The 18,221-nt window shown below is 32.4% G+C and overlaps 1 long non-coding RNA gene across 1 annotated transcript; it reads left to right on the forward strand.

The window, feature by feature from the left end:
* Positions 1-13,176: 13,176 nt before the first annotated feature.
* Positions 13,177-15,661, forward strand: LOC128014750 (uncharacterized). Its single transcript, XR_008183642.1, has 3 exons — positions 13,177-13,432; positions 14,542-14,660; positions 15,237-15,661. It is a non-coding gene; the product is annotated as an uncharacterized LOC128014750 (long non-coding RNA).
* The last annotated feature ends 2,560 nt before the right edge of the window (positions 15,662-18,221 follow it).

The following is an 18,221-nucleotide window of genomic DNA, read 5'->3' on the forward strand; positions in this document are numbered from 1 at the left end:
ACACACACACACACTACCAGTCAGCGTTTGGGATCAGAATGATTTTTATTGTTTTTTACAGGAATTTATTTTACTCATCAAGACAGCATTTATTTGATCAAAAATACTGGAAAACATGTAATATTGTGAAATATTATTAATTTTTTTCTATTTTAATATACATGAAAGTGTAATTTATTCATGTGATGTGCAGCTATATTTTCAGCATCATTCCTCCAGTCTTCAGTGTCACATGATCTTCAGAAATCGGAATAATATAATGATTTATTATTAGAATTATCAACAGTTTTGCTGATAAATATTATTTTGGAATCTGTGATACTTTTTTCAGGATTCTTTGATGAATAAAAAGTTAAAAAGAAGGGCATTTATTTAAAATATTAATATTTCCAAACAATATTCACTATAGTTCAATAATTTGGGGTCAGTAAATTTTAAATAATTTTAAATAAAAGCTGTTCTTAAAAAAATTTATGCATCGAAGAATCCTGTAAAAAGTATGGCAGATTCCAAAATAATATTTGATAGCACAAATATTAATAGTTCTAAGAATAAATCATCATATTTTCATGATTTCTAAAGATCATGTGACACTGAAGACTGGAGGAATGATGCTGAAAATACAGCTGCACATCACAGAAATAAATTATATTTTAAAGGATATTAAAATAGAAACCATTATTTTATATATTTTATTTTGATAATTTTGAATTATTCCTGAAATACAACCTTTTTTTGTTTCAAACAGTTCATTGAACAATAATAAATGAAGTACCTGAAGCTGACAATGATGTAAATGTATAATAATTAGCAAAGATGATTAATTTAGCGCTGTAAATGCGCGTGTGCTGGCAGGAGACGCGCTGCGAGGACCAAACACAGCAGAACGGTAGGAAACTTCACTCCTCTCATTATTTCTCTTTTACTATAGCGATTTATTTTTAGATACGTGATCTGAGTCTTTCATATAGATGTAGATTTAATAGAGAAATAGAGTTATTTTTTACATTCTTTGGTAAAGTTTTCAGCTCGGGACCTCGGAGCCTGTTCGCGACTCGGTTGATTTAGATCGGCACTTCGGAGCCTGTCCGCGACTCGGTTGATTCAGATCGGCAATTCGGAGCATGTTCGCGACTCGGTAAATCTTTATCCTTTTCTTTTTTTATAAGAAATTGTATTCTTTATTAGATTTTAGAATCTTTTATTCAGGATGTGTTAAATTGATAAGAAGTGAAATCAAAGATTTATATTATTAGAAGAGATTTATATTTGGAATAAACACTGTTCTTTAAAAAGTTATACATCGAAGAATCCTGAAAAAAGTATCGCAGATTCCAAAATAATATTTTATTCAGATCTGCACTTCGGAGCATGTTCGCTACTCTGTTGATTTTTTTAAAATCATTTTAAAAGTTTTAATATTGCTTGTTTTATTTTTGTAATAATTTTTCTTTATGATTATTTTACTTTCTTTTATGTAAAGCATTTTGAATTACCATTGTGCATGAAATGTGCTATATAAATAAACTTGCCTTGCCTAGTGTGTTAGTGAGCTTATACACACACACACACTACCGGTCAGAGATTGGGATCAGAATGATTTTTTATGTTTTTTACAGGAATTTATTTTACTCAACAAGACAGCATTTATTTGATCAAAAATACTGGAAAACATGTAATATTGTGTAATATTATTAACATTTTTCTATTTTAATATACATGAAAGTGTAATTTATTCATGTGGTGTGCAGCTATATTTTTAGCATCATTCCTTCAGTCTTCAGTGTCACATGATCTTCAGAAATCAGAATAATATAATGATTTATTATTAGAATTATCAACAGTTTTGCTAATAAATATTATTTGGGAATCTGTGATACTTTTTTCAGGATTATTTGATGAATAAACAGTTAAAAAGAAGGGCATTTATTTAAAATATATTTCCTAACAATATTCACTATAGTTCAATAGTTTGGGGTCAGTAAATTTTTAATAATTTTAAATAAACGCTGTTCTTAAAAAAAAACTTATACATCGAAGAATCCTTACAAAAGTAACGCAGATTCCAAAATAATATTTGGTAGTACAACTATTAATAGTTCTAAGAATAAATCATCATATTTTCATGATTTCTAAAGATCATGTGACACTGAAGACTGGAGGAATGATGCTGAAAATACAGCTGCACATCACAGAAATAAATTATATTTTAAAGGCTATTAAAATAGAAACCATTATTTTATATATTTTATTTTGATAATTTTGAATTATTACTGAAATACAACCTTTTTTTGTTTCAAACAGTTCATTGATCAATAATAAATGAAGTACCTGAAGCTGACAATGATGTAAATGTATAATAATTAGCAAAGATGATTAATTTAGCGCTGTAAACGCGCGTGTGAGGGGCGGAGACACGCGTGAGGACCAAACACAGCAGAATGGTAGGAAACTTCACTCCTCTTATTATTTCTCTTTTACTATAGCGATTTATTTTTAGATACGTGATCTGAGTCTTTCATAGAGTTGTAGATTTAATAGAGAAATATAGTTATTTTTTACATTCTTTGGTAAAGTTTTCAGATCGGGACTTCGGAGCCTGTTCGCGACTCAGTTGATTCAGATCGGCAATTCGGAGCATGTTTGCGACTAGGTTGATAGGTTTATTCAGATCGGCACTTCGGAGCCTGTTCCACCTCGGTTGATTCAGATCGGCAATTCGGAGCATATTCGCGACTCGGTTGATCGGTTGATTCAGATCGGCACTTCGGAGCATGTTCGCAACTCGGTTGATCGGTTGATTCAGATCGGCACTTCGGAGCATGTTCGCGAATCGGTTGATCGGTTGATTCAGATCTGCACTTCGGAGCATGTTCGCGACTCGGTTGATTCAGATCGGCACTTCGGAGCATGTTCGCTACTCTGTTGATTTTTTTAATCATTTTAAAAGTTTTAAAATTGCTTGTTTTATTTTTGTTATAATTTTTCTTTATGATTATTTTACTTTCTTTTATGTAAAACACTCTGAATTACCATTTTGCATGAAATGTGCTATATAAATAAACTTGCTTGGCCTAGTATGTTAGTGGGCTCATACACACACACACATACGCACACACACACACACACACACACACACTACCAGTCAGCGTTTGGGATAAGAATGATTTTTATTGTTTTTTACAGGAATTTATTTTACTCATCAAGACAGCATTTATTTGATCAAAAATACTGGAAAACATGTAATATTGTGAAATATTATTAAATTTTTTCTATTTTAATATACATGAAAGTGTAATTTATTCATGTGATGTGCAGCTATATTTTCAGCATCATTCCTCCAGTCTTCAGTGTCACATGATCTTCAGAAATCGGAATAATATAATGATTTATTATCAGAATTATCAACAGTTTTGCTGATAAATATTATTTTGGAATCTGTGATACTTTTTTCAGGATTCTTTGATGAATAAAAAGTTAAAAAGAAGGGCATTTATTTAAAATATTAATATTTCCAAACAATATTCACTATAGTTCAATAGTTTGGGGTCAGTAAATTTTAAATAATTTTAAATAAAAGCTGTTCTTAAAAGAATTATGCATCGAAGAATCCTGTAAAAAGTATCGCAGATTCCAAAATAATATTTGGTAGCACAAATATTAATAGTTCTAAGAATAAATCATCATATTTTCATGATTTCTAAAGATCATGTGACACTGAAGACTGGAGGAATGATGCTGAACACAGCTGCACATCACAGAAATAAATTATATTTTAAAGGATATTAAAATAGAAACCATTATTTTATATATTTTATTTTGATAATTTTGAATTATTACTGAAATACAACCTTTTTTTGTTTCAAACAGTTCATTGAACAATAATAAATGAAGTACCTGAAGCTGACAATGATGTAAATGTATAATAATTAGCAAAGATGATTAATTTAGCGCTGTAAACGCGCGTGTGCTGGCAGGAGACGCGCTGCGAGGACCAAACACAGCAGAACGGTAGGAAACTTCACTCCTCTCATTATTTCTCTTTTACTTTAGCGATTTATTTTTAGATACGTGATCTGAGTCTTTCATATAGATGTAGATTTAATAGAGAAATAGAGTTTAAAGTTTTAAAATTGCTTGTTTTATTTTTGTAATAATTTTTCTTTATGATTATTTTACTTTCTTTTATGTAAAGCATTTTGAATTACCATTGTGCATGAAATGTGCTATATAAATAAACTTGCCTTGCCTAGTGTGTTAGTGAGCTTATACACACACACACACTACCGGTCAGAGTTTGGGATCAGAATGATTTTTTATGTTTTTTACAGGAATTTATTTTACTCAACAAGACAGCATTTATTTGATCAAAAATACTGGAAAACATGTAATATTGTGTAATATTATTAACATTTTTCTATTTTAATATACATGAAAGTGTAATTTATTCATGTGGTGTGCAGCTATATTTTTAGCATCATTCCTTCAGTCTTCAGTGTCACATGATCTTCAGAAATCAGAATAATATAATGATTTATTATTAGAATTATCAACAGTTTTGCTAATAAATATTATTTGGGAATCTGTGATACTTTTTTCAGGATTATTTGATGAATAAACAGTTAAAAAGAAGGGCATTTATTTAAAATATATTTCCTAACAATATTCACTATAGTTCAATAGTTTGGGGTCAGTAAATTTTTAATAATTTTAAATAAACGCTGTTCTTAAAAAAAAATTATACATCGAAGAATCCTTACAAAAGTAACGCAGATTCCAAAATAATATTTGGTAGTACAACTATTAATAGTTCTAAGAATAAATCATCATATTTTCATGATTTCTAAAGATCATGTGACACTGAAGACTGGAGGAATGATGCTGAAAATACAGCTGCACATCACAGAAATAAATTATATTTTAAAGGCTATTAAAATAGAAACCATTATTTTATATATTTTATTTTGATAATTGTGAATTATTACTGAAATACAACCTTTTTTTGTTTCAAACAGTTCATTGATCAATAATAAATGAAGTACCTGAAGCTGACAATGATGTAAATGTATAATAATTAGCAAAGATGATTAATTTAGCGCTGTAAACGCGCGTGTGAGGGGCGGAGACACGCGTGAGGACCAAACACAGCAGAATGGTAGGAAACTTCACTCCTCTTATTATTTCTCTTTTACTATAGCGATTTATTTTTAGATACGTGATCTGAGTCTTTCATAGAGTTGTAGATTTAATAGAGAAATATAGTTATTTTTTAAATTCTTTGGTAAAGTTTTCAGATCGGGACTTCGGAGCCTGTTCGCGACTCAGTTGATTCAGATCGGCAATTCGGAGCATGTTTGCGACTAGGTTGACAGGTTTATTCAGATCGGCACTTCGGAGCCTGTTCCACCTCGGTTGATTCAGATCGGCAATTCGGAGCATATTCTCGACTCGGTTGATCGGTTGATTCAGATCGGCACTTCGGAGCATGTTCGCAACTCGGTTGATCGGTTGATTCAGATCGGCACTTCGGAGCATGTTCGCGACTCGGTTGATTCAGATCGGCACTTCGGAGCATGTTCGCGACTCGGTTGATTCAGATCGGCACTTCGGAGCATGTTCGCTACTCTGTTGATTTTTTTAATCATTTTAAAAGTTTTAAAATTGCTTGTTTTATTTTTGTTATAATTTTTCTTTATGATTATTTTACTTTCTTTTATGTAAAACACTCTGAATTACCATTTTGCATGAAATGTGCTATATAAATAAACTTGCTTGGCCTAGTATGTTAGTGGGCTCATACACACACACACATACGCACACACACACACACACACTACCAGTCAGCGTTTGGGATCAGAATGATTTTTATTGTTTTTTACAGGAATTTATTTTACTCATCAAGACAGCATTTATTTGATCAAAAATACTGGAAAACATGTAATATTGTGAAATATTATTAATTTTTTTCTATTTTAATATACATGAAAGTGTAATTTATTCATGTGATGTGCAGCTATATTTTCAGCATCATTCCTCCAGTCTTCAGTGTCACATGATCTTCAGAAATCGGAATAATATAATGATTTATTATTAGAATTATCAACAGTTTTGCTGATAAATATTATTTTGGAATCTGTGATACTTTTTTCAGGATTCTTTGATGAATAAAAAGTTAAAAAGAAGGGCATTTATTTAAAATATTAATATTTCCAAACAATATTCACTATAGTTCAATAATTTGGGGTCAGTAAATTTTAAATAATTTTAAATAAAAGCTGTTCTTAAAAAAATTATGCATCGAAGAATCCTGTAAAAAGTATTGCAGATTCCAAAATAATATTTGGTAGCACAAATATTAATAGTTCTAAGAATAAATCATCATATTTTCATGATTTCTAAAGATCATGTGACACTGAAGACTGGAGGAATGATGCTGAAAATACAGCTGCACATCACAGAAATAAATTATATTTTAAAGGATATTAAAATAGAAACCATTATTTTATATATTTTATTTTGATAATTTTGAATTATTACTGAAATACAACCTTTTTTTGTTTCAAACAGTTCATTGAACAATAATAAATGAAGTACCTGAAGCTGACAATGATGTAAATGTATAATAATTAGCAACGATGATTAATTTAGCGCTGTAAATGCGCGTGTGCTGGCAGGAGACGCGATGCGAGGACCAAACACAGCAGAACGGTAGGAAACTTCACTCCTCTCATTATTTCTCTTTTACTATAGCGATTTATTTTTAGATACGTGATCTGAGTCTTTCATATAGCTGTAGATTTAATAGAGAAATAGAGTTATTTTTTACATTCTTTGGTAAAGTTTTCAGCTCGGGACCTCGGAGCCTGTTCGCGACTCGGTTGATTTAGATCGGCACTTCGGAGCCTGTTCGCGACTCGGTTGATTCAGATCGGCAATTCGGAGCATGTTCGCGACTCGGTAAATCTTTATCCTTTCTTTTTTGATAAGAAATTGTATTCTTTATTAGATTTTAGAATCTTTTATTCAGGATGTGTTAAATTGATAAGAAGTGAAATCAAAGATTTATATTATTAGAAGAGATTTATATTTGGAATAAACGCTGTTCTTTAAAAAGTTATACATCTAAGAATCCTGAAAAAAGTATGGCAGATTCCAAAATAATATTTTATTCAGATCGGCACTTAGGAGCATGTTCGCGACTCGGTTGATTCAGATTGGCACTTAGGAGCATGTTCGCTACTCTGTTGATTTTTTTTTAAATCATTTTAAAAGTTTTAAAATTGCTTGTTTTATTTTTGTAATAATTTTTCTTTATGATTATTTTACTTTCTTTTATGTAAAGCACTTTGAATTACCATTGTGCATGAAATGTGCTATATAAATAAACTTGCCTTGCCTAGTGTGTTAGTGAGCTTATACACACACACACACACACGCACCCACCCACACACACACACACACACACACTACCGGTCAGAGTTTGGGACACGCGTGAGGACCAAACACAGCAGAATGGTAGGAAACTTCACTCCTCTTATTATTTCTCTTTTACTATAGCGATTTATTTTTAGATACGTGACCTGAGTCTTTCACATAGCTGTAGATTTAATAGAGAAATAGTTATTTTTTACATTTTTTGGTAAAGTTTTCAGCTCGGGACCTCGGAGCCTGTTCGCGACTCGGTTGATTTAGATCGGCACTTCGGAGCCTGTTCGCGACTCGGTTGATTCAGATCGGCAATTCGGAGCATGTTCGCGACTCGGTAAATCTTTATCCTTTCTTTTTTGATAAGAAATTGTATTCTTTATTAGATTTTAGAATCTTTTATTCAGGATGTGTTAAATTGATAAGAAGTGAAATCAAAGATTTATATTATTAGAAGAGATTTATATTTGGAATAAACGCTGTTCTTTAAAAAGTTATACATCGAAGAATCCTGAAAAAAGTATCGCAGATTCCAAAATAATATTTTAGTCAGATCGGCACTTAGGAGCATGTTCGCGACTCGGTTGATTCAGATTGGCACTTCGGAGCATGTTCGTTACTCTGTTGATTTTTTAAAAATCATTTTAAAAGTTTTAAAATTGCTTGTTTTATTTTTGTAATAATTTTTCTTTATGATTATTTTACTTTCTTTTATGTAAAGCACTTTGAATTACCATTGTGCATGAAATGTGCTATATAAATAAACTTGCCTTGCCTAGTGTGTTAGTGAGCTTACACACACACACACACACACACACGCACCCACCCACACACACACACACACACACACTACCGGTCAGAGTTTGGGACACGCGTGAGGACCAAACACAGCAGAATGGTAGGAAACTTCACTCCTCTTATTATTTCTCTTTTACTATAGCGATTTATTTTTAGATACGTGATCTGAGTCTTTCATAGAGTTGTAGATTTAATAGAGAAATATAGTTATTTTTTACATTCTTTGGTAAAGTTTTCAAATCGGGACTTCGGAGCCTTTTCGCGACTCAGTTGATTCAGATCGGCAATTCGGAGCATGTTTGCGACTAGGTTGATAGGTTTATTCAGATCGGCACTTCGGAGCCTGTTCCACCTCGGTTGATTCAGATCGGCAATTCGGAGCATATTCGCGACTCGGTTGATCCGTTGATTCAGATCGGCACTTCGGAGCATGTTCGCGACTCGGTTGATCGGTTGATCCAGATCGGCACTTCGGAGCATGTTCGCGACTCGGTTGATTCAGATCGGCACTTCGGAGCATGTTCGCTACTCTGTTGATTTTTTTTATCATTTTAAAAGTTTTAAAATTGCTTGTTTTATTTTTGTTATAATTTTTCTTTATGATTATTTTACTTTCTTTTATGTAAAACACTCTGAATTACCATTTTGCATGAAATGTGCTATATAAATAAACTTGCTTGGCCTAGTATGTTAGTGGGCTCATACACACACACACGCACACACACACACACTACCAGTCAGCGTTTGGGATCAGAATGATTTTTATTGTTTTTTACAGGAATTTATTTTACTCATCAAGACAGCATTTATTTGATCAAAATTACTGGAAAACATGTAATATTGTGAAATATTATTAAATTTTTTCTATTTTAATATACATGAAAGTGTAATTTATTCATGTGATGTGCAGCTATATTTTCAGCATCATTCCTCCAGTCTTCAGTGTCACATGATCTTCAGAAATCGGAATAATATAATGATTTATTATTAGAATTATCAACAGTTTTGCTGATAAATATTATTTTGGAATCTGTGATACTTTTTTCAGGATTCTTTGATGAATAAAAAGTTAAAAAGAAGGGCATTTATTTAAAATATTAATATTTCCAAACAATATTCACTATAGTTCAATAGTTTGGGGTCAGTAAATTTTAAATAATTTTAAATAAAAGCTGTTCTTAAAAGAATTATGCATCGAAGAATCCTGTAAAAAGTATCGCAGATTCCAAAATAATATTTGGTAGCACAAATATTAATAGTTCTAAGAATAAATCATCATATTTTCATGATTTCTAAAGATCATGTGACACTGAAGACTGGAGGAATGATGCTGAAAATACAGCTGCACATCACAGAAATAAATTATATTTTAAAGGATATTAAAATAGAAACCATTATTTTATATATTTTATTTTGATAATTTTGAATTATTACTGAAATACAACCTTTTTTTGTTTCAAACAGTTCATTGAACAATAATAAATGAAGTACCTGAAGCTGACAATGATGTAAATGTATAATAATTAGCAAAGATGATTAATTTAGCGCTGTAAACGCGCGTGTGCTGGCAGGAGACGCGCTGCGAGGACCAAACACAGCAGAACGGTAGGAAACTTCACTCCTCTCATTATTTCTCTTTTACTATAGCGATTTATTTTTAGATACGTGATCTGAGTCTTTCATATAGATGTAGATTTAATAGAGAAATAGAGTTATTTTTTACATTCTTTGGTAAAGTTTTCAGCTCGGGACCTCGGAGCCTGTTCGCGACTCGGTTGATTTAGATCGGCACTTCGGAGCCTGTCCGCGACTCGGTTGATTCAGATCGGCAATTCGGAGCATGTTCGCGACTCGGTAAATCTTTATCCTTTTCTTTTTTTTATAAGAAATTGTATTCTTTATTAGATTTTAGAATCTTTTATTCAGGATGTGTTAAATTGATAAGAAGTGAAATCAAAGATTTATATTATTAGAAGAGATTTATATTTGGAATAAACGCTGTTCTTTAAAAAGTTATACATTGAAGAATCCTGAAAAAAGTATCGCAGATTCCAAAATAATATTTTATTCAGATCTGCACTTCGGAGCATGTTCGCTACTCTGTTGATTTTTTTAAAATCATTTTAAAAGTTTTAAAATTGCTTGTTTTATTTTTGTAATAATTTTTCTTTATGATTATTTTACTTTCTTTTATGTAAAGCATTTTGAATTACCATTGTGCATGAAATGTGCTACATAAATAAACTTGCCTTGCCTAGTGTGTTAGTGAGCTTATACACACACACACACACTACCGGTCAGAGTTTGGGATCAGAATGATTTTTTATGTTTTTTACAGGAATTTATTTTACTCAACAAGACAGCATTTATTTGATCAAAAATACTGGAAAACATGTAATATTGTGTAATATTATTAACATTTTTCTATTTTAATATACATGAAAGTGTAATTTATTCATGTGGTGTGCAGCTATATTTTTAGCATCATTCCTTCAGTCTTCAGTGTCACATGATCTTCAGAAATCAGAATAATATAATGATTTATTATTAGAATTATCAACAGTTTTGCTAATAAATATTATTTGGGAATCTGTGATACTTTTTTCAGGATTATTTGATGAATAAACAGTTAAAAAGAAGGGCATTTATTTAAAATATATTTCCTAACAATATTCACTATAGTTCAATAGTTTGGTGTCAGTAAATTTTTAATAATTTTAAATAAACGCTGTTCTTAAAAAAAATTATACATCGAAGAATCCTTACAAAAGTAACGCAGATTCCAAAATAATATTTGGTAGTACAACTATTAATAGTTCTAAGAATAAATCATCATATTTTCATGATTTCTAAAGATCATGTGACACTGAAGACTGGAGGAATGATGCTGAAAATACAGCTGCACATCACAGAAATAAATTATATTTTAAAGGCTATTAAAATAGAAACCATTATTTTATATATTTTATTTTGATAATTTTGAATTATTACTGAAATACAACCTTTTTTTGTTTCAAACAGTTCATTGATCAATGATAAATGAAGTACCTGAAGCTGACAATGATGTAAATGCATAATAATTAGCAAAGATGATTAATTTAGCGCTGTAAACGCGCGTGTGAGGGGCGGAGACACGCGTGAGGACCAAACACAGCAGAATGGTAGGAAACTTCACTCCTCTTATTATTTCTCTTTTACTATAGCGATTTATTTTTAGATACGTGATCTGAGTCTTTCATAGAGTTGTAGATTTAATAGAGAAATATAGTTATTTTTTACATTCTTTGGTAAAGTTTTCAGATCGGGACTTCGGAGCCTGTTCGCGACTCAGTTGATTCAGATCGGCAATTCGGAGCATGTTTGCGACTAGGTTGATAGGTTTATTCAGATCGGCACTTCGGAGCCTGTTCCACCTCGGTTGATTCAGATCGGCAATTCGGAGCATATTCGCGACTCGGTTGATCGGTTGATTCAGATCGGCACTTCGGAGCATGTTCGCAACTCGGTTGATCGGTTGATTCAGATCGGCACTTCGGAGCATGTTCGCGAATCGGTTGATCGGTTGATTCAGATCTGCACTTCGGAGCATGTTCGCGACTCGGTTGATTCAGATCGGCACTTCGGAGCATGTTCGCTACTCTGTTGATTTTTTTAATCATTTTAAAAGTTTTAAAATTGCTTGTTTTATTTTTGTTATAATTTTTCTTTATGATTATTTTACTTTCTTTTATGTAAAACACTCTGAATTACCATTTTGCATGAAATGTGCTATATAAATAAACTTGCTTGGCCTAGTATGTTAGTGGGCTCATACACACACACACATACGCACACACACACACACACACACACACACTACCAGTCAGCGTTTGGGATAAGAATGATTTTTATTGTTTTTTACAGGAATTTATTTTACTCATCAAGACAGCATTTATTTGATCAAAAATACTGGAAAACATGTAATATTGTGAAATATTATTAAATTTTTTCTATTTTAATATACATGAAAGTGTAATTTATTCATGTGATGTGCAGCTATATTTTCAGCATCATTCCTCCAGTCTTCAGTGTCACATGATCTTCAGAAATCGGAATAATATAATGAAATGTAAGAAGGGCATTTATTTAAAATATATTTCCTAACAATATTCACTACAGTTCAATAGTTTGGGGTCAGTAAATTTTTAATAATTTTAAATAAACGCTGTTCTTAAAAAAAAATTATACATCGAAGAATCCTTACAAAAGTAACGCAGATTCCAAAATAATATTTGGTAGTACAACTATTAATAGTTCTAAGAATAAATCATCATATTTTCATGATTTCTAAAGATCATGTGACACTGAAGACTGGAGGAATGATGCTGAAAATACAGCTGCACATCACAGAAATAAATTATATTTTAAAGGCTATTAAAATAGAAACCATTATTTTATATATTTTATTTTGATAATTGTGAATTATTACTGAAATACAACCTTTTTTTGTTTCAAACAGTTCATTGATCAATAATAAATGAAGTACCTGAAGCTGACAATGATGTAAATGTATAATAATTAGCAAAGATGATTAATTTAGCGCTGTAAACGCGCGTGTGAGGGGCGGAGACACGCGTGAGGACCAAACACAGCAGAATGGTAGGAAACTTCACTCCTCTTATTATTTCTCTTTTACTATAGCGATTTATTTTTAGATACGTGATCTGAGTCTTTCATAGAGTTGTAGATTTAATAGAGAAATATAGTTATTTTTTAAATTCTTTGGTAAAGTTTTCAGATCGGGACTTCGGAGCCTGTTCGCGACTCAGTTGATTCAGATCGGCAATTCGGAGCATGTTTGCGACTAGGTTGACAGGTTTATTCAGATCGGCACTTCGGAGCCTGTTCCACCTCGGTTGATTCAGATCGGCAATTCGGAGCATATTCTCGACTCGGTTGATCGGTTGATTCAGACACCCGATTCGAACGTTATCACTCGATTGAATGGGGCGTTATCAGCAGTTATCAGCCCATAGAAATGGGCCAGGAGGGGCCTCCTGCGCCTACTAGTAGGCTCAGAAGGCCGTGATCATCCATCCAAATGGTTGATCACCCACAAATATACAAGAGAAGACTCCAGATCCAATCCCAGAATTCCTGCTCACCGGTAATCGGAAGTCTACTGGACGAAAGCGGGAACGTTGCGATATTTCCTGCTTAATATTTTCAGGTAAGACTATTAAAATTATAAAACTGAGCATTTAAACTGTAATGGAAAACAATAGTACATACACTCGTATTGCGTGTCATTATTGTTGACATGAGATAACCGTATTGCGATGTGTCTGCAAACGTTATCGCTAGATCATATTACGTTATTAGCGTGTTGTTATGTTAACGTTGGATGCTTTATGTGAGCATTAACGTTGCTAATATGAGTGTGTATTTACGTCTGAAGCTAATGGGGGAATTTAGTTTCTAGTTAAACTGTCAAAATGACTTTTTACACTCTTACAGGCTTATTGCATATTGTGTATGCTCGATAACGCCTCACTGAAGCCAGATCATAGGACTAATATAACCCATATCGACTTGAGAGAAATATTAAACACAAGACGTATTTTACGGCTGTTTGGAAACCTTGGGATCTTGACTAGAGTGTAAAATAAAGTTCTGTGGGTTTGGATCTATCTATCTATCTATCTATCTATCTATCTATCTATCTATCTATCTATCTATCTATCTATCTATCTATCTGTCTGTCTGTCTGTCTGTCTGTCTGTCTGTCTGTCTGTCTGTCTGTCTCTCTCTTTCTCTCTATACTAGCTAGCTAGCTGTGTATATATTTATATTATCTATCTATCTATATATATATATATATATATATATATATATATATATATATATATATATATATATATATATATATATATATATATTTAGCTGTCTTTCTGTGTCTATCTGTCTGTCTCTCTCTTTCTCTCTCACTCTCTCTAAAGCTTGCTAGCTGTGTATATATTTATATAATTTATCTATCTATCTATCTATCTATCTATCTATCTATATATATATATATACATGAAGTGTCATGAAACAGATTTTCATGATAGTATTTGGGAAGTACTTCACTCACACAAATTGCATTCATCAGTTTAAGAATGCTGAGTGTATTGAAAAGAATCATCAGGGCATCTACTTTACACGTTATCTTGTTTTTACAGAGTTGTTACAGATAAATGGTTTTCACAACCCAAGTACTGATTGTTGTTGTATGAATTTACTTTAAAAGGAGATGCTGACTAATGCGTTAAGTTTTCTGTGCATCTATTTTTTCTTCAGGCACAATGAATGATATTAAGGGCAGGTGCGCCACATTGGGGGAAGATGCAAAGCAAAAATACATTCAAGCGGCAGCAGCACTGAGGGCACATGGGTGGGCGCAGGACCTAAACCCTGAGGTGAGGGATGCCCAAATTACAATGCACTTAAAGAAGCTGAAGTTAGAGGTTTGGAAACAGGATTCATTTGCTAAGCATTAGTGGTATTCTTAAAGTATTAGATGGAAGGATGATCAACAGCAATTGTGGTGTGTGCAGAACATTGTGTAGACAACTGGATTGTTTATCTCTAGTTTTTATCATAATTTCAAATGAGTTCGTTACAAAAAAATATTCCAGCTGATTTTTGTTTACAAGGCTATCAACATCAAATATTCTCACATTGAAGAAATTGTCAAAGACTCATACCACCATATCAAACTTGAAGCAGCTGAATAAAAAAGTGGTCATGAGATTTGTTAAATTAAAATGTAGTTACCCCTCTGTTTCAGGTTTGATTTACATCCATTTCTGAAACGAAAAACCCAGAGTTTTCCTAAAGATCTGAGATGAATTGATGTACAATACCCACATATTCCTTTGGCAACAGTTAAAAATGAACAAGCTGCCTTTGAGATGTTGCTTTAAATATAGTGATGAGTATGATTTAAACTAACTGGCTTGACTTTCAAAATATTTGTGTTTTTTCTTTGGTAGATGGAGGCAATTTGTGCTGTGTCTGCCGCATCCATTTTTATGATAAGAAGAAGAATGCAAGAAAGAAGTGGCATTCATGGTCTCAGTGCACAGTGTGCCAATCATGGTCACACACAGCATGTGGCTTTAAAAAGAACATGTGCCTTCACTGCCAGTGTCAAGACACCATGCTAACACCCTGAAGATGTATCTTGTTACTTGTTTGAGTTGTTTTTACTGTGTTGACGGCCCCCAACCCATCCATACAAACACACACACACAATACATACATATGCTGCAAATTTATTGTAATGACCACACTTCACACGTAAGAAGAAAATTGTGATCTTTTTGTTATTTTCATTCACCCCATTTTTATTTATTATTGTTGTTTGTTGGCACCATCAATGTGTTCTCCTTTATACATGACTTATGTGGGGAACAATAAAGTTATATTGTACTGAATTGAGTCTACATGGTTTTTTTATATATATATATATATATATACACCTGTTTCGTCATTGGTTCAGTAGGGCTGGGTTTTAGCAAGGACCTCACCATAATATTCACAACAGTGAGGCAGAGTATGATTTCATGTTATGATTAGATGCTTCACATAACTTTATATTTTTCACAGTTTTGCTGTCAGTAGGAGATGCTTGGCAAAAAAATATATTGAAAAGATGGTTACTGGTACTTGTAGAAACTTTGGTATACAGCTGAACACTACCATTTATTTATTTTAAATTTAAATGGTTTCTATGGCATTGCTTACTTCCACTCTGAAGTATTTTCTTCACAATTACTGTTACGCTTTTATTTTAATGATAAACATTTAAGAGAAAATGTGAAGGGTATCATTTTATCTGTGTTAAGGATATCAATTGTTTCTCCTTGGATTCAGATAAATAAAGTTTATTGTCAGTTTATGTGAGGGAGGACTGGTGTGTTCCACTTTTGTTTGCAGTTGTCTGCCGTGGGTAGACTACATTTAATTCAAAGTGCTGTCGGTCAATTATATTATTATATATATAATTAATTATACATTTTAAATCTGATTAGTTTATCTGGTTTGCAAATTAGGGTTGTAAAATTATATATTTACTGAACATATAAAATATCTAGTATAGCCAAACTATTAATTACATTGCATCTAGATGAATGCAAAGAAATTAATTGACATGCTTTCAAACATGCTTTTTAAATGACACATGAGTTTTGGTAACATGGACAGAGAAAACATTTAATGATCTTCTGCTCAGAAACCTTGTAAAAACTTTAACTTTTACCAGCCATTACCAGCATTCTTCAAATTATCTTTTTTTATGTTCAACATAAGAAAGCAACTCATACAGGTTTGGAATGACATGAGGGTGAGTAAATGATGACAGAATTTTCATTTTTGGGGGAACCATCCCATAATTAGATTTGCCACATGGGAACCAAACAGAAATGCAAAATGAGTCTCTCTGTGTGTGTGTGTGTGTGTGTGTGTGTGTGTGTGTGTGTGTGCGGACAGGGTATTTGTCATGTTGTGGGTTCATAAATCTGTTTACAAAGTCAGAAACAAACAAACAAGCAAATAGCTTCTTTTTATATAGGCTATGGCTATTGAGCCTTCAAATAGCACTCTGAAACTACAGCCGAGATGGCTTGTGCATGTGAAATGAGAAAATTAAAACTTTGTCGTAGAGCTAAACCACATACATTGTTAGAAAGGTCTTGACCCAGAGAGTAACATATGTAAGTATGAAGATTCTACATAGCTCCTGTTTTGAAATACTGACCTTTGAAACATCACCTTGGTGCATATTTGAAGGCTTATAATAAAGCAATAAAAAGGGCTACACACATGGGACTAACTGTTATAGAGAGCTCTTGTCCTCATTTATGATGTAAATATAGTCAACAGCTCTGGATATTGTCAAATCGGGTTAAAAGTAATTTGAACCCATTTAAAAGTTAGACATTTAAAATCTGTTTACATAGATATGTTTACAATCCGCCCAAACTCCACACTGTACTCTCAACTCACTATTTGCAATATCCAATTCTAAGAAATACACGATTTTTTTAAAAACTACAATTCCCTATAGCTACTCAGTGCAGCTTGATACAAATCAAGCACTGCAGTTGTAGTATCTGGTTTGCGAATTAGGGTTGGAAATTAGGGTTGTAAAAAGATATATCTACTGCATAAATCAAATATCTAGTACAACCAATCTATTAATTACGCTGCATCTAGATGATTTACGTTAAGAAAATCTAAATATATTTGTTTATTTAAGACTTTTTAGCCGAAATGTAGAACGCGCAAACCCCGCCCACAACACAATGCACTTCCGTAACCTTCTGCTACCAAAAATGTATTTCTCTGAATCGAAGGAGAAATGTGCAAAAGTTATATTAACATATCTTATTGTTGAGTTATCTGTTTGTTGTTGTTTTTTCGTGGACAAATGTTGAATTCATCATTTTAAAAAAAGTGTCTTGTGAATAAAATACTTTTGGGCGGAGGTCTGTTATGCAAGCCACGTGGTTTCAGCGATAGCAGCGTAACAACCATGGCAACGAACAACGACCAAACTAAATGTAATATACATTCAATGAAAGAAGAAAGTGAAAATAAAACGAAAACAGCCAATGGGAAGAAGAGAAAAAATGTGTTAAATTACATAGGCTTGGATCTGGAGAATTTCAAGCCAATAACAGTTATGTAGGAACATACTGAATGTGGCACACTGTCACATACGGATTATGACTGTAAATTCATTGTATGTTATTTATTAAGTAAATTACTTTTCATTGACTTTAAATGTGCTGTGAATAAGTGCAGAGCACCATGGCTGAAAACATGGCTGTAACTCGTAGAGTCAATAAACCTCTATGTTCCCTTTTATTTTATGTTTTTACAAACTCATAGTTGCTTCAGAGGATTCAAGATCCAATAATTTATTTTCATTTCAACTCAGTCGAAGGGGATTTTGATGGTGAGCTCACAAAAAA

This window comes from Carassius gibelio, chromosome B25, assembly GCF_023724105.1.
Source record: "Carassius gibelio isolate Cgi1373 ecotype wild population from Czech Republic chromosome B25, carGib1.2-hapl.c, whole genome shotgun sequence".
NCBI classification, from domain to species: Eukaryota; Metazoa; Chordata; class Actinopteri; order Cypriniformes; family Cyprinidae; genus Carassius; species Carassius gibelio.